The 18,888-nt window shown below is 44.9% G+C and overlaps 1 protein-coding gene across 1 annotated transcript in view; it reads left to right on the forward strand.

The window, feature by feature from the left end:
- LOC126278710 (phospholipase A1 member A-like) overlaps positions 1-18,888 on the forward strand; it is a 176,937-nt gene that overhangs the window by 37,664 nt on the left and 120,385 nt on the right. The window lies entirely within an intron of this gene.

The raw sequence follows: 18,888 nt of genomic DNA on the forward strand, positions 1-18,888 counted from the left end.
CAGCACTACTGCTAAAGGTGACAGTTAAGGTGGTAAATTGAACCGGCTGCAGAAGAAGAAAATGTACATCACCATCATTTCCCAGACCCAAATTAATCATTCAGTGAATCCTTGACGTGTGTTCCTTCCAGGGTAAATTACGTGGACAGAAGAGCAGTCCCGAACAGTGACATCGCAAAAACTTTCACTGCCTTGTTATTTTTGTCACTTCCAGCCTTCTAAACGCATCCATAGGGAGTTCAAGATCTTCCTTTATATCAAACACCAGATGTTTGTCGCCATTTTCTTGTATCTGCTGCACTACTGATTTATTTTTCATGTGTGACTTGCAGGTGAGGTTAGGGTCGGGAACGTGACCCAACCTATTCACTCTCTTCAACAGAATGGGTATAGGTTAGGAACTGGATTCCTAGTAGACAATTCGGAGCATGTTACCACATTTCTTATTGTGATTCTGATATTTAAGTATTTTCTCGAATTCATTTTCCATATACATCTTATGTTTATAACAATATTGGGAGCAATGAACATATTGAATACAACTTGTATATTTGCCCATTAACCAAATCACTGCGTTATTTTTTTGGCTGAGGGTAGTAACTTTCCTCTGGTCTGAAGAAAATGTTAGTCGGTCCATTGTTTGCTGAAGTTCTTGTTATTTGAGCAATTTTCTCCCTGGTCCGCCTCCAGTTGATAATCCGATCTCCAGAAGTGTAACGGTGAGGCACACTATCAACGAGGTTGCCATCGGTTTAAGTGACACTGACCTCCGCAGCAAATGCAAAGAGGCGCTCATTAGTGCTGATGATGTTACTGACTACCTTGTACCACGCTGTTCTCACGTCAGACGAGAGAAAATCACTACTGCCGTTTTTCCAGACCACATTCCATGCTATTCCAGCATATTTGGTTTTTATGTTATTGTTCCTTTCATGTTTCCGTCTTTCAGCTAAAATCGCCTTTGCGGTAACGTTTTTGGAGTTTAAAAGCTTTTTGCTGAGATAACTTAGTTCAAGATAAGTTTTAAGCTGAAACACATTAGGGAGTATTATTTTTTGTACATTTATCGGCAGCTCTACACTTTCTGGCCTGACAATATCGTATAGTTTGCTGTAATGCACCCTGGATCATTACACATTATGCTCCATGTTCGTTTGGCATACAATGCCATCGCTTTAGACTTGATGTCGGTTAGACCCATTCCTCCATTGCTTGGAACCAAAACTGCTGTCTTCACCGGCACTCGAAACAATTCCCCTTCCCACAAGAACTTTGCTATGGTGGACATGATCGTCTTCGCCACCATTGATGAAATGGGGACAACCTGTGCTATGTATTAGGCCTTAGATAAAATATAGGTGTTGATAAACAGTATTCTCTAGAACTGGTCTATGCTTCGTTGACAGTTTTCAATCAAAGCTCCCTTGATTTTTCTTGCCACCTTCCGCCAATTTATTGCTAACATTTTTAAAAGGGACATTGTCGATCCCATTCCAAGAGCTTTGTGTTCATTAACATGGTTCGCCCACTCAATGCGCAGGTTAGCAAGCCGCTTTGTACATAGAAATTTACTTTTATTTTCATTTACCCTCGCACCTGATGCGGAGCAGTATTTTGCAAGTATCATCTCTAGTTGTTTAGCGTAGCCAGATGTGACACAACAACTACACACGGCTGAATTTTTGTACTATTGCGGAGGAACGTAGGCTGACTTCGTTGCCAAACGATGCTGCGTAAGTCAGAAATGCGTAATAGTTTGGAAGGTTTCCAACATCAGGATTCACGTAATTGCTTTCCATTGTTATTTGAAAGTTGTAAACACGTTTCGATAGTTACTAACTAAACCATTTGTGGGAAAAAGTACACAAAGTCACTAGTAACGTCAGTTCACACTCATGTAATATACGTAAGCAGAGCCGATGTCTTGCTATTTTAATCATCTTTAAACTCTTATTTGCATTAAAATAACACGTATTTTGTGAGAATATTGACCTAAAACGTTTTCTGTTTGGATGTAATCATTCACACTAACAACCTAACCTAACCATATAACAAAATAGAATAGTCTATTATGAACTCACTGAAGAATGACCAGAGGACGCATCCAATTGGAAAGTAACACTAAACATATTTAGGGGTTTTGTGATTTAGTGATTAAGTAACAAATTATAGGTGTACATAAATCACAGCTCACCGATCGACAGAGCCACACCGAAATCGAAAACCTCTCGGTACAATTGTTGTAAAATTGGTGGGAGGACCGTTCGGTAACAGGTCTCAGAAGCTCACTGACTAGGATATTTCGATAAAGAACCGAAAATGACGTCACTACCGAAACGAAACAACTACACCGATCGATATGAACGATACAGAATAGGGGCCCTGGCGAGAAATGGCTGCTACTGAGACACGTGCACGGCGCATGTAGTATCGGTGAGAGTGCTGTCCGTGTGTAGATTGGGGAAGGAGCACATTCTGTCTGAATTTGACCGACGGCAGATTGTGATGGCCCAGAGGCTCGGCGTCACCATTTCAAAAACTGCACGACTTGAATGCGTCTTCAAGACGTGACGAAACCGAGGTGAAACCGCGTCCAGATATCGAGGGTTTGGACGGCCACTCCTCATTACATTGTCAGATGTCGCACGACGGACAGACTGATGAAGCAGGACAGGCGGCGAACTGTGGCGGAACTAACGTTAGACTCTAATGCTGGACAGAGTACAAGTGTGTGTGTACACACAGTGCACCGAACACTGCTAACGATGGCCTCCACAGCCGACGACCCACACGTGTGTTAATGCTAACATCACAACAGTGGTAACTACGGCTGAAATGGCCACGTGATCATCGTCACTGGACGTTGGTGCAGTGACAGAGCGTTGTACGGTCTCGTGAATCCCGGTACCTTCTTCATCTTGCAGATGGCAGGGCGCGAATCCATCGTTTTCCAGGGGAAAAGCTCCTTGCCACGTGTACTGTGGGACAGTGACAAGCGTATGGTGGCTCGATTATGTTATGCAGAACATTCACATGGGCATCGATGGGTCCAGTGAAGCTCTTTCACGTCACCATGGCAGCCAAAGAGTATCGTACACTGGTTGCAGGCGACATACACCCCTTCATGTCGAACATGTTTCCCGACAGCAATGGCATTTTTCAACAACATAATGTGGTATGTCCCAAGTCGGCGCTGTGTTCCTCGAATCACTGCATCACAGTCCTGGCCTTGTCTTTGGTGTGCTGCCCTCCCCATCCGCCCCCACTCGCCATATCTGACCCAATCGAAATATCTGGGATGTGATTGAACACCCCGTCAGGGCTCATCGGCGCCCTCCCCGGAATTTGCAGGAATTAGGTGACTGGCACGGATACTAGTGGCAACGCGTCGTGGCATGGAAGGAGTGAGGTCTTGGCAGGTCACTCGAGGAGTTGGTACCACATCTGCACACACGAAAGGTCAGCATACTGGCTATTAGGGGTCTGGTCCTAATGTTGGCTGATGTCTACGAACGTGTTTCTGATTTTATACAAGGAGAGCAGAGAATGAGAGAATAAACCTTTGCCCATTCGAACAGATTATTATTAGTTGTAAAAGCAATAACCGAAATAATCACAATTTTTTAATGTCATGAATCACTTTTATGAGTTCTAACTGGACTGTTCGCTATACGCTGTCCTTCATAAGTGCCTCCTGGTCTTCTGAAGACGATTGCACGGGAACTTCGAAACCTACTAGATAAAAGAGAGAGGTTCAATGCAATGACGTGCTACAAAGTTTTGAACTCACACTATAGTTGCTAAAATATCGGCAGCACTTGTGACACGCCACATATTTATGCAGCTACAAGAACGCATCGGTGCATGCAGATGGGCTGCTGCCGCAGTGTCTTTTGCGCCTCCGATTCTGAAATCTCTTCACTGAATTGCGCATCCGCAGGCGCGAATTAATTCACTGAGAGAATACGGAGCGGATAGTTTGACGAACGGCACACCACGAGATAGCATTGTACCAAATTTCAATTGGCGATACTTTGTCCGCATGTACTGTGTACTACTGGCGTCTTTCATTTTTCTCTACCTCTCGTAATTTTCGCGCTGTCGTCCTCCTAAGCCCTGTACGTACTTGTGAATAACTTGTTTTAGGTGCTACGAGCGTTATGGTAACGCGACAGATGCCGTGATGGATGAAGGCGCCACTACAGAAGGTGAGTTGCGCGAGTTTCGGTTCGAGTCGTCGCAACGAGTTTATCTGCAGATGATAGCAAGTACAAAGGCACGTAACATTGTTAACTTACAGCGGAAAAATGCTCCTATCTGAGCACAAAGAACGCGAATATGTTCCTGTTTATTTCCTGTTTTATTTAAAAGACGCGGACTCAAAAGACGGTAACGAGCTGCCTCTTCCTACCTTCCTCAACACTTTTAAATGTCTTCCCAAACAAAATTCAAGCTAGCATATTTGGCTCCCTTTTTAGAGTGCATCTCACCTGTAACTCCCACAAGCTCCCCTGGCTGTAACTCGCTCATATCAACTAGTCTGTATCTGCAAGTCGCTCACACTCATCCACTGCCAACTGCCCACTCTCACTCACTAATTCAACCCAGCTCACTGTCGTAGTCCTTTTGTCTCCTGTGTCTCCGTCGTTCTGTCCTTGTGGTACTGCCTCCTCCCACTGTCACGGTCTCCCCCTTCATCTCTCTTACTGGTGCTGTCTCATTCGTTCCTTCCCGCTGCTGCTGTCTCTTTTCGTTGCCATTGTCCCTCTCTTCCTCCTTGTCATTGTCATAGACTCTCTCTCTCATTATCACTGGTTCTCACCCACTTCCACTACGTCCTTCTCTTTATTCCTCCTTTCCCCCTGGCACTGTCTCCTTCCCTCTTTTCGTAGTACTGTTATCTATATTCCACTGGCACGGTGTCCCTCTCTTTCCCTCACAGTACCTTTGTCGCCTTCGCTCTTTCTACACGACAACCATTGTCTACCACCTTCCAGTGTGTACTAGTTTTCTGTGTCTTTCCTACTGCCACTGTGTCCATCGCTCTCAGCGTAACAAAGCACGAATGTCTCTGAGAGCCACAATTTTTGGGAACATTTTCCAACTCCCCCTCGTATAAAAATAAGTTCCTCCTGTCGACTGTGGGCAGTGTTGTGTAACATGAGCGAAAGACGACACGGCAGGTGAACGCGAACGTGCAAGACACCGGTACACCGTTGGGTAGAGGTTGCCCGCGTTCAAGCAGATGGCGCTGTCGCAGTGCCTGCGCAAAGCGGCGGCCAGCCGCGCAGTCTTCACCCGGATCTATGGAGAGAAGGTGCGTTTTGGAGTCGCGGTCAAAGGCGGAAGTGAGAACTGTTATCCGCTATTAATGGGCACGTGGAGTATCAGGCACAGAAATTCATAACCGCCTTGTTGAGGCGTATGGGTCAGGCGTGATGTCGAGGCAAACGGTGCCAGCAATTCAGTGATGGACGTCAGCATCTCCGCACTAAGTGCAGGACATACAGAGACCTGGACGGAGGCGCACGGTCACTACAGATGCAAATGTCTGGAAGGTGGATGACATGATTAAAGCGAACCGGCGTATCACCATCGATGGAGTAGCGGCAGAACTTGGAATCGGACACGAGCGAGCTCACATCAACCACGACATTCTTCGTTGCAGGAAGGTGTCAGCACGATGCGTGCCCCGCCAACTGATCCCGACACACATGGAACAACGCATGGAGTTGAGCCTGTAACAACTCGTGCGTTACCATGAATCTGACAATGACCTTCTTTCGGTCAGGTGATGACGGATGTTTCCACCCCATGGATGCGGCCTTCGATTCGGGCGTGTAATGGTGGACCCACGTTTCATCCCCCGTCACAATCCGAAACAGAAGTTCAAAAGCACTCCATCTGCAGGTAAAGTGCTGCTGACGGTTGCATTCTCCAGAATGTCCAGCAGCAAAACTGCTTTGGCGTCCCAGGAAACGATCAATGCTGCGCTGTACTGCGCCGCTCTATCGAAATTGAAAGAGGTGATTCGGAAAAAGCGGCCTGGCCTTCTCAGGTCTGGCGTTCTGCTGTTGGATGACAATGCGAGACCACACTCGGCGACGCCAACGCAAAACCATATTGCAACTCTTGGTTGGGAGCAGCTATACCATCCGCCTCACAGTCCGGGTCTCGCACCAAGTGACTTCCATCTGTTTCCTGCTTTGAAGAAGACTTTCGGCGGTAGGCGCTTCGGCAGCAATGCTGACGTCAAACAAGCCGTTCAACGCTTCTACCGTATGCAACGCCCAGATTTTTTCCTCGAAGGCTTTTTGAAGCTTATAAAGCGGTATGACAAAAGTCTCAATGTACTTGGAAGGTACGCAGAAAAATAAGAGAATGAGACATTAAACATAAGACATATCTTTTTTTTTTCCTTTCACACACAGCTCTGACCACAGTCGACAGGGGGAACTTATTTTCCAACTCCCCCACGTAGAAGCTGAGGAATGCAGACTGACTGCAGAGTGGGAAAGCAGCTGCCTCAGTCTTTTGCATGTGCTTCAGTGTCACAACACGTAGTTCCCACTGTTCGGTTGATCCTGGCGGAGGTTCGAGTCCTCCCTCGGGCATGGGTGTGTGTGTTCGTCCTTAGGATAATTTAGGTTAAGTAGTGTGTAGGCTTAGCGACTGATGACCTTAGCAGTTAAGTCCCATAAGATTTCACACACATTTGAACGTAGTTCCCAGAACCCTTGTATTGATAACAGAAGTACTTTATAAAGCGACGCAGGACGGAGAAATATGTTATAATACGCAAGAAAAATCCGGTACAAAGCAAAAACGTAGTTTAAAAGTCTACATGTAGAGTAACTTTGAACTTTTGTATATTGGAAACGGATAAAGCTATAAACGAGAAATTAAAGGTCGTCCGACATCGGGATGTTAGAGAAGTATGTAAAGATAAGAGCCATTTGCTGTGCATAGACCTCCTGGAACCCCAAAATCACGTTTTTGTGGATGTTTCTCAAGATTTTTGAAAATGGGAAGATAGCACTTCTAGATAAGTGCCTATAGAATGTACCGATAAAATCTGAGCAATTTTCTATGGTTTTTGTTGTTTGAAGCTCTGTATCTCTGAAATGGATAAAGTTACCCTTCTTCTACACGTAAAATCCGATGTGAGGCCAAATGTAAACACATCAAGAAAATCGCGATCTTAGAAATGTATCATAAAAATTTCAACAACGTTCTGTGCATAGCCGTCCTGGAACCCGCGGCTCGGTTTTGGTACGAAATAACTATAAAAAACTCTTTTTTGTGGCTTTCGAAGGAACCCCCAGTGAACTATTGGTGCCTCCATAAACCGCCCGCCGTACACCACATCAAATAGAAAAACCAGTTGGTTCTTTTTTGTATCTGCCTAAGCTGTAGGAAGTGTAACACACTCATACTTTGTATACCCAACACAAGGATCGTCTCGGTGTCACTGACCGGCAGTACAGGGTCAAACTGTCCCTAGCCCAAGAGATGTGCGGCGTTTTGGAACATACTAGGTACGCTGCTGTTACATGCGTACCGAGATCGAAGCAAGTATGGTTGTTACGAACGGAGCTCGATACTGTTCTAACGGTATTAAAATTCTGTCGAAAGGGCACTACAGTGAAATAACGCTTGTTGATGTTGGCGTCGCAAGTTGCACACTGTGCCATGTCAGAGAGCGCCGAGTCTGTCAGGCTCGTGTGGACTTAGCGTCCGCTCATCTTGAAATGAGTAGTTCAAATGTTCGCTCGCTTCGGATGTATTTGTTCTCTTAGTAATCCGTCAAGAACAAAGAATATTGTGGTACAGATTACCGGATCTGACCCATATGAACGAACCACACAAAACAAGGCAACGTTATACAGAAGAATGGAAAAGAAAATGGAGAATGCGGTAGGTGACGACCAGTTTGGCTTTAGGAAAAGTAAAGGCACGAGAGAGGCAATTCTGACGTTACGGCTAATAATGGAAGCAAGGCTAAAGAAAAATCACGACACGTTCATAGGATTTGTCGATCTGGAAAAGCGTTCGACAATATAAAATGGTGCAAGCTGTTCGAGATCCTGAAAAAAGTAGGGGTAAGCTATAGGGAGAGACGGGTCATATACAATATGTACAACAACCAAGAGGGAATAATAAGAGTGGACGATCAAGAACGAAGTGCTCGTATTAAGAAGGGAGTAAGACAAGGCTGTAGCCTTTCGCCCCTACTCTTCAATCTGTACATCGAGTAAGCAAAGATGGAAATAAAAGAAAGGTTCAGGAGTGGAATTAAAATACAAGGTGAAAGGATATCAATGATACGATTCGCTGATGACATTGCTATCCTGAGTGAAAGTGAAGAAGGAATTAAATGATCTGCTGAACGGAATGAACAGTCTAATGAGTACACAGTATGGTTTGAGAGTAAATCGGAGAAAGACGAAGGTAATGAGAAGTAGTAGAAATGAGAACAGCGAGAAACTTAACATCAGGATTGATGGTCACGAAGTCAATGGTTATTTTACTGCGTAGGTAGCAGAATTCCTTAACTTCAATGACTGACGGAGCAAGGAGGACATCAAAAGCAGACACGCTATGGCAAAAAAAGGCATTTCTGGCCAAGAGTAGTCTACTAATATCAAATACCGGCCCTAATTTGAGGAAGAAATTTTTGAGGATGTACGTCTGGAGTACAGCATTGTATGGTAGTGAAACATGGACTGTGGGAAAACCGGAACAGAAGGGAATCGAAGCATTTGAGATGTGGTGCTATAGACGAATGTTGAAAATTAGGTGGAGTGATAAGGTAAGGAATGAGGAGGTTCTACGCAGAATCTGAGAGGAAAGGAATATATGGAAAACACTGATAAGGAGAAGGGACAGGATGATAAGACATCTGCTAAGACATGAGGGAATGACTTCCATAGTACTAGAGCGAGCTGTTGAGGGCAAAAACTGTAGAGGAAGACAGAGATTGGAATACGTCAAGCAAATAATTGGTTTGATGCGGCCCGCCACGAATTCCTTTCCTGTGTTAACCACTTCATCTCAGAGTAGCACTTGCAACCTACGTCCTCAGTCAGTAGACAGATGACAAAAAAGAAATTGTAACTACTGAATGCACTAACTACTGAGGGGCATACTCAGCAAATGAAAGATTTTGATAAAGAACAATCTTTTATTTAGCTGGCAGTAGTGGCGCTCGCTGTTTTGCAGTACTTCGAGTAACGAAGATTTTTGTAAGGTAAGTGGCCGTGACTAACAATAACCTTTGCCTTTCATGAATCATTCTTTTGTAGGGACTATTGAAAGTCAGATTACTTATTCTAATCAACACTAAACTGACACACAATACTTTTAGCGCAACGCAAAGAGCGAAATGTCTGAAAATCGAATAACGTAAGAGGTTTACCAGCACAGTAATTGATAAATTTTTCAAACAGCTGAGCAGAACTGAACGTACTCAAAGGCGACGTTTCAACGTGTGCGTTTATTTGCACGCCTAACCCTGCAATCCACATGTAGACCAGTCCCCATCCAGAGCCAGCTGCGTCTCTACGACAGACTGTCAGTATTCAGACTCACGATTGTATGGAAAATTTACAAGCATCCAAAATGGCAGATCATTTGCGGAATAGGCAGGTGACAGACTTTGCATCGGATTAGGATAACTTACTGCGCGCCAACAGTATCAACTTGACGTCGTGTCAACGTCCACCTTCCGCTTTTATCATGCAGTAAGATAAAGCCAGTGAGGATCGGGCTAATTCTTTTACTCTCGCACCAGAGAGAATCGATCCCTGCGACTTTTAGTTTTCTACCATATCGTAAAACCAGTTGTAAGTGGGTATTATCGCTCTTTACAACTTGTGCGGAGAACGTTATTGTCATTGCTGATAAAATCCTAGACGTCTGGGGCAGGTTAAACACAGCCTCTCACACCTTGAATTTTATACGTGATGACTTAATGTTGTTGCTGTCATGATCTGCAGTCCAAAGATTGCTTTGATGCAGGTGCAAATGGCTCTGAGCACTATGGGACTTAACATCCTGAGGTCATCAGTCCCCTAGAACTTAGAACAACTTAAACCTAGCTAAGGACATCACACTCATCCATGCCCGCGGCAGGATTCGAACCCTCGACCGCACCAGCAGCGCGGTTCCGGACTAAAGCGCCTACAACCGCTCGGCCACAGCGTCCGGCCGTTGATGGAGCTCTCCATGCTGCTCGATCCTGTGCGAGGCTCTTCATCCCCGAATAACTACTGCAACCTATATCTTGCCGAATCTACTTACTGTATTCATCCTTTCTATCCAATTCTATTCACAACCGGCTCATTAGTTACATGCTCTACCCATATAATTTTCAGCATTCCTCGGTATCACCACATTTCAATAGCTTCTATTCTCTTCTTATCTGAACTGCTCCCCATCCACGTTTCACTGCCGTACAAGCCTACTACTCCAGAGAAACACCTCCAGAAAAGAGTTCGTAACATTTAAATCTATAGTAGCTACCTCACACTGTCAGAAGAACAGTGATCTCTGTCAGTGAAAAAGGCTTCCGGAACGGAAGCTTTATTGCCCATAAAGCTGCTGATACAGATGTATCAACCACGATGTGGACATAAAACTTTATTTTGGAAGCCTTTCTAGTTTTAAACCTATATTCGACGTTAAGAAACTTCTCGTCTTAGGAAGAGCCTTTCTTGCAATTGCTAGACTACAATTTTACAAGAATCTATGCACTAATCCCGATAATGTAGCGTAGAAAAATGTATTTTTACTGTGCATATTAACTCGTATTTATACCCCTTTTTAAAAACAACTCTTATTTCGGCCAACGTATCTTGTAATAGGTCAATTTCGGCAAACTTTTGCCAAAAATGCACATGCACCGTGTCAAATAAGATCGTGATCAGATTAATCAGTAGAAGTATGAAACCTATAGACTTTGTATTTCACAACAAACTGATAACAAAAAAAGTCTTCTGACTGGTTTGATGCGGCCCGGCACGAATTTGTCTCCTTTGCCAACCTCTTCATCTCAGAGTAGCACTTGCAACCTAAGTCCCGGATCTATTCCAATCTCTGTCTTCCTCTACAGCTTTTTCCCTCTACAGCTCCCATGGAAGTCATTCCCTGTTCTCTTAACAGATGTCCTATCATCCTGTCCCTTCCCCTTGTCAGTGTTTACCACACATTCCTTTCCTCTCAGATTCTGCGCAGAACCTCATTCCTTACCTTATCAGTCTACCCAATTTTCAACATTCGTCTACAGCACCACATTTCAAATGCTTCGATTCTCTTCTGTTCCGATTTCCCCACAGTTCTACATACATAATATATGAACAACAGGAAAATGGGGTTACAGTTAGTCATACAGGGTGTATAAAAAAAAGTAAAATAAAAAATCATCCGGTTTTTAAAAAATCGTAACTACTATGTTATCTAAGATATGTGCGTGAAGAACGTACTGTTAGAAATAACAAAACTCGAGTATTACATAGTTCCCGCCAGGTAGCAGCTATGTGCACCGACTTGTGTTCTAGTAAAAATGGTGTCGGGACAACAGAAAGCGTTTTGTGTTTTACGTTTTGTCAGGTCAGTAATAACTGTTCGGCGTGACTTTCTTACTGGGTATGGAGTGGATCCTCCTACAGCACAGAGCATTAGACGATGGAATGAAACGTGCTGCGCGCCACGGACGCCGGCTGGTGGAAGCAGTTTCACGCTATGGAAGACATTCTCCTACGCTTGCATTGGACCTGTGACATCAAGCATAAAGGGATGCAGGTGGTTCGTAGCTGTCAACGTGTCTTCGATTACCGTCTTCCTCAGTGGCGATGTCATCTTTCAGCAGTACAACTGTCAGTGTCTCGGAGCGAGAACGCTGCTACAGTGGCTTGAGGAGGATTATAGTGAACTGACGTTGGCGTAAATCTTATGGAGCCCATCTGGGTTGCTATCCGCTGCCATCACCGAGTACCCAAATCAGGGGCCCGTTGTTGTCGTTGTAGCTTTTTTTCAGTCCTGAGACTGGTTTGATGCAGCTCTCCATGCTACTCTATCCTGTGCAAGCTGCTTCGTCTCCCATTACTTACTGCAACCTACATCCTTCTGAATCTGCTGTGCTTAGAGTATTCATCTCTTGGTCTCCCTCTACGATTTTCACCCTCCACGCTGCCCTCAAATGCCAAATTTATGATCCCTTGATGCCGCAGAACATATCCTACCAACCGGTCCCTTCTTCTAGTCAAGTTGTGCCACAAACTTCTCTTCTCCCCAATCCTATTCAATACCTCATTAGTTACGTGATCTATCCACCTTATCTTCAGTATTCTTCTGTGGCACGACATTTCGAAAGCTTCTATTCTCTTCTCGTCCATGTTTCACTTCCATACATGGCTACACTCCATACAAATACTTTCCGAAACGGCTTCCTGACACTTAAATCTATACTCGATGTTAACAAATTTCTCTTCTTCAGTCGACATTTTATATCCTCTCTACTTCGACCATCATCAGTTATTTTACTACTTTACGTGTCTCATTTTCTGTTTCGGAAGTAAAGTTTTGCTAATCTAATTCCCTCAGCATCACACGACGTAGTTCGACTACATTCCATTATCCTCGTTTTGCTATTGTTGTTTTCCATCTTATATCCTCCTTTCAAGACACAGGGGCCGCTATTTAGGCGAATTACATGACCTGTGCGTAGACGGCTAATGCCGCGGACCTCTACAGACCTACGAGCAAACTGTCGAATCCCTCGTACCCAGAATAAAAGATTTATTTCGTTCCAAAGATGTACAAAAGAAGCTATTAAGGAGGTCGCCATAGCGCCTTGGTTCGTCACTGTATATAAAGTCATACTTTATTCTTATGGTAATATTTGCAGAAGTTTTAGGTCGTAAATGATTGCATATTCCGCTCATCTTCAGGTCACTAAAATCGGGGCCCTGCAGGTGATACGCAGGCGGCAGCGCGGCCGCCGTTCGCCGTTATGGGGAATCGGGCGGGGTGGCGCGCCCGCGGTCGCCGACCTCTGGCGGCTCCTCACAGCCTCTCCGTGCCGCAGCTGGACGCCTTCTACTCCTGGCCTTCTTTACCTCTCCCTGCCAGCGGCCGCAGCCGCAGCCGCAGCCGCACGTTACGCATTTCATACATTCACTCGGCCTTTTGCAACATTTAATTAGTGCATTAATTATTTTAACAATTAGGCCAACTTTTGTGAAAATGCACTCAGCAAATTTTTTGTGCATGGAGGATTCCACATTTCTTTATTTAAACATTGTTTCACCTGCTGCCTCAATAAGATCTGTGCTTACGACGGAAGCAACACCAGACCGAGAGGTATTTACACTGAAGCGCCAAAGAAACTACATATCTGTGTATTTGAATACGCATGCATACACCAAACAGGCTGAAGACTCAAATAACTTACGGGTTTGCTGCCGGGTGACGTCGTCGATCACCGCCGATATTTCGACAGGAGCACACACTGCCATTCTCAAGGCACAAATGCAAGGAAGAAAAACTGTGAACCGAGGTGTTAAATTTGCTTGCACGGAGGAGAAACTAGGAAGACACCATACACAGAACAAGTGTCAACACAACCAAAGATAACCAACATCAGAGACATCGATAGTTACTATTAATCAACAGGTGAGGTAGCACTATTTCTGTCCCTCTGTTTTTTTTATGAGACAGAGCCGGATTCCAAACAGCATTTAAACAAAATCCACCATCTCTATCAAGCAACGTTATTAACAGTCTGATTTCAACAGCTTCCTTAATAACACTATCCCAATATCTGGACGTGCAAGTCAGAATCTCCGGGTTGTATTCCACAGGATGACCAGTGTCAAGGCAATGTTCTGCAACAGCGGATTTGCTCGGCTGTTGTAAGCGTGTCTGACTCTTATGTTCAATACACCGGTCTTCCACAGTCCTGATTGACCAATATATGACATCCTACAACTGCAAGGAATACGATAGGCCCCAGCCTTACGCACGCCGAGGTCATCTTCTAAGATTAAGGCCCTGTTGGCGTCCGTAAAAGGTGGTCGAAAAACACATCATGTTTCCGCAAAATACGGCCAATCCTTTTGGAAATGCTTCCTGCGTAAGGCAAAAAGGCCGTAGACGTAGGTGCCACTTCGTTGCTATCGTCACCCACCCGTTGCACAGAAGGCTGATAGAGCAACGCAAGTTTGATCTGCCTCTAACTATAACCATTCTGACGAAAGGTGACTTCGAGATGTGCTATAGCTCAGCTGCCAAACTTTCAGGGTCTGAGATAACGTGGGCCCTGTGAACCAAGGTGCAAAGTACTCTTTCACGCTGAGCTGGATGGTCACAACTATCAGCTCGCAGATACAAGTCGGTCAAAAGGAAGACTGATGGTACGTTGAGAGAGTCTGGGTGGGCTTCCTGTAAACAGAATAACACATTAAGGAAGGGAAGGCATCCATTCTTTTACACCTCCATAGTCAACTGAATATTCGGGTGGATTGAATCCAGAAGTTCCAAAAAGCGGTTTAAATTCTCACTACCATGAGGCCACACAACAAAAGTATCGTCTACATATCTGAAAAAAAACATGCAGGTTTCAAGGTCGTTGACTACAATGCATGTTCCTCAAAGTCCTCCATAAACTAATTGGCCACAATAAGTGACAACGGGCTTCCCATTGCAACTCCATTAGTCTGTTCGTAGTACTGACCATTGAAATTAAGTTTGGTGTCGAGTTAAAAAATTTGTTTCGACATGTGCTGACTTCCACTTACTTTTTATTCAATTAGCTGCAACGAATCAGAGAGAGGAACGCGAGTGAAAAGAGAAACCACATTAAAACTGACTAAAATATCAGGCTGAATACGGTGCTACAGACGGCAACGCCTGTAAAAGACAAGTGTCTGGCGCAGTTGTTAGATCGGTTACTGCTGCTGCAATGGCAGGTTATCAAGATTTAAGTGAGTTTAAACGTGGTGTGATAGCCGGAGCACCAGCGATGGGACACAGCATCTCCGAGTTAGCTATGAAGTGGGTATTTTCCCGTACGACCGTTTCACGGGTGTGCCGCGAATATCACGAATCCGGTACAACATCAAATCTCCGACATAGCTGCGGCCGGAAAAAGATCCTGCAAGAAAGAGACCAACGACGTCTGAAAATTGATGCAGATTTCAGTGCTGCGGCGTGAAGAAATGTTTCGTTGAATGTTTCGCCTGTTGACATCATCGATATGGGCTTTCGGAGCCGAAGGTCCACTCGTGTACCTTTGATGACAGCACAGCGCAAAGCCTTACGCCTGGCCTGGACCCGTCTACAACGACATTGGGCTGTTGATGAATGGAAAGATGTTGCCTCCTTGGATAAGTCTCGTTTCGAATTGTATCGAGTCGATGAACGTGTACGCGTATGAACACAACCTAATGAATGCATGGACCCTGCATGTCAGGAGCGGACTCTTCAAGCTGGTGCGGGCTGTGTAAGGGTGTGGAGTGTGTGCAGTTGTAGTGATATGTGACCCCTGATACTCCTAGATACGGCTGTGACAGGTGACAGGGTATCCTGTCTGATCGCCTGCATCCATTCTACATCTACATCTACATCCATACTCCGCAAGCCACCTGACGGTGTGTGGCGGAGGGTACCCTGAGTACCTCTATCGGTTCTCCCTTCTATTCCAGTCTCGTATTGTTCGTGGAAAGAAGGATTGTCGGTATGCTTCTGTGTGGGCTCTAATCTCTCTGATTTTATCCTCATGGTCTCTTCGTGAGATATACGTAGGAGGGAGCAATATACTGCTTGACTCTTTGGTGAAGGTATGTTCTCGAAACTTTAACAAAAGCCCGTGCCGAGCTACTGAGCGTCTCTCCTGCAGAGTCTTCCACTGGAGTTTATCTATCATCTCCGTAACGCTTTCGCAATTACTAAATGATCCTGTAACGAAGCGCGCTGCTCTCCGTTGCATCTTCTCTATCTCTTCTACCAACCCTATCTGGTACGGATCACACACCAGTGAGCAGTATTCAGGCAGTGTGCGAACAAGTGTACTGTAACCTACTTCCTTTGTTTTCGGACTGCATTTCCTTAGGATTCTTCCAATGAATCTGTCTGGCATCTGCTTTACCGACGATCAACATTATATGATCATTCCATTTTTAAATCACTCCTAATGCGTACTCCCAGATACCACACCGTGTTGCGGCAGTTGTGCGTGCTCACGTGGGCCCCGCAGGATATTTGGCAGGTGTACCAGTTTATTTGGCTCTTCTGTGTAGTATCTTACCTAACTTATAAAGTGTACCGGCTAAGGAACGAAATTTTTGCACCTCCTCTCTGCTGCTCGCTATTTCTCACACTACGAACTTTCATGTGGTGTTACATGCTATGCACGCAGTCTAACAGTGTTCAAAATATGTGCACATGACACTTGCTTGTAATGCGGTAGGCTACGTGCATTTTTATCTGAAGTTTTCCACTGTAACGTAAGTGATGTATAAAAGGTGTTCTCTGACAGTGCTATGTTCCTTGGTACAGTTTTTATTTGCGTTACATGTGAAGGTGTTAATGTGTGTCATAAATTTGTAACTCTTATCACGGTTACTAGCAGTAATACTTTTCTTGGTATACAGGAGGAGTTTTCGGTGAGTCTGGGAATGTCTTCTGCACAGTACAGGTAATTTGGAACGTAAAATTCCTGTTAGTTATCTTTGCGTGGGTAATGGCTTCCTCAGATAATTTACTTCAGAGCGCTTTTGCGGAAATCAATGACCTCCGGAAACTACGCCAGTCAGCTACAGACCGCCGTACGCGGCACGCAGGAAGAAGCCGGCGCGCGGGAGACTTCCCTGTTCGACGCCGACTGCCGCCGGCCGGCACCTAACGTCGTAACGTTGTGGGCAGGGAAAGCGCGGCGCAGCCCTGCCGCGGAGCAGGCAGCTTCCGGTGTGGCAGCAGCCGCGGCAGTCCGCCGCCTGCTTCCGCCACTGGGAACGTTTGTGCACTCTGCGACCACGTTGTCGTCTGGACGAAGCAGGCAAACGAAATCTGTGCCATGTGGTCACTTTACGAACGAACTTTTCAGCTGACATTTCTGAGCTACAGAGAAGTAGCGACAGTTGCGGAAATATTGGTCTGCGCCATACAGAATACTCATGTTTTTAAATTCTTGCAGTATTTCTGTACTAGCACGGTCGCAGAACTGGATACGACGGTGGTGGGGATGGAGGGGAGGTGAGGGGGAGGGAGGGGCTTTCACAATTACTTTATTCTGCACCTACGCTGTCACCTGCGAGACGTAATTTGATATGACTCACACTTTTAACGTACCTCATTTTCCTTGGAGCTAATAATAACAAATTACTACAATAAGAAATCAATATCCACACCAGCAAAGATTAAACATTATAATTCAGTTATTAGGAAACATTCAATATTAGGCACTCTGATCCATACATTGCTTAAGAAAGGCGAATTAAGAGAACTACAAAAAGAGAGAGAAAAATTTTAAGAATAATTGTAGGTCCTGAGAAAAACAAGGAAAATAGGTGGATTAAAAGGAGAAATGAAGACCTATACAAAAATACAGAAAAGATCACAGATGTAATGAGGAAGAGACGGCTAAAATATTATGGACATTTAAAAAGAATGGAAGAAACAGGGATTACAAAGAAAATATTTTATTACGTTAGTAAGCTGAAAGAAAACTGTAGGATGGATAGAGGCAGTAAAGAAAGACGCCAACAATATAGGTGTTACAGAAGAAATAATACGTGACAGGAATAACTTTAGCCTACTTATAGAACGCAAATTATGCAGAACATGAGCCAAAACCTCGACCCAAGAGAGTGTGGACAGACAAGACTTATGGTGTTTCTTTTTCTTCCGTTCTTCCCACTACTTCATTTCCTCGCCAACTGCTTAAGTTTTATGCTGTCCATAGCTAGCCAAATTCATAAATAATAAAACAAAATACTAATTTGCTTGCTTTAATTGTAATATTCCGTTTTAGCATGTCATGAAAGAACAATAGCAGCTTACGAGATACAGATTCCAATTATGCATTGACCTCTACCGGTATTTCACCTATCACAACGATTCTGAACATACGGGACTTAACTGCTGAGGTCATCAGTCCACTAGAACTTAGAACTACATAAACCTAACTAACCTAAGGACATCACACATATCCATGCAGAGGCAGGATTCGAACCTGCGACCGTAGTGTAAATGGCGAATGGGGTGCTGTCTGAGTGAGTCTATGCCACCTACGGTCAGTAAATTCGGTGTTTCTGCTTTCTTTCCCATTTTCTTTCCTGTGATGGCTTAATCACCTTGCCGAGGTATGTCACTTCTATTCGAGAGCCGCGTCGCGTTTGTTGCTGACAGCCTGTTGCTGGATGCTTCTACCTGGGGAGAATAAGTTCATCTTCGCTCGGTAGCTGAACGCGGATACACATTCACCGAGCAGCTACAGCGCAACCGTTTGAACGTTGCGGATGGCAGCAGTTCAGAACATGGCGTCATAGTCACGAAGACTACCAACTTTCGCAGACAAACAAGTTGTCCGCAATTCGCGTTAGAAACTTGTAGGAGTTGTAAAGGGGAGTGAGTACATAATATTTTAGCCCGCCCGTTCGGCCGTGCGGTCTAACGCACGGCTTTCCGAGCGGGAAGTAGCGCCTGGTCCCCGGCACGAATTCGCCCGGCGGATTTGTGTCTTGGTCCGGTGAACTGGCCAGTCTGTGGATGGTTTTTAGGCGGTTTTCCAGCTGCCTCGGCGAATGCGGGCTTGTTCCCCTTATTCCGCCTCAGTTACACTATGTCGGCGATAGCTGCGCAAACAAGTTTTCCACGTACGCGTACGCC

The sequence above is a fragment of the Schistocerca gregaria genome, chromosome 6 (assembly GCF_023897955.1).
Source record: "Schistocerca gregaria isolate iqSchGreg1 chromosome 6, iqSchGreg1.2, whole genome shotgun sequence".
NCBI classification, from domain to species: domain Eukaryota; kingdom Metazoa; phylum Arthropoda; class Insecta; order Orthoptera; family Acrididae; genus Schistocerca; species Schistocerca gregaria.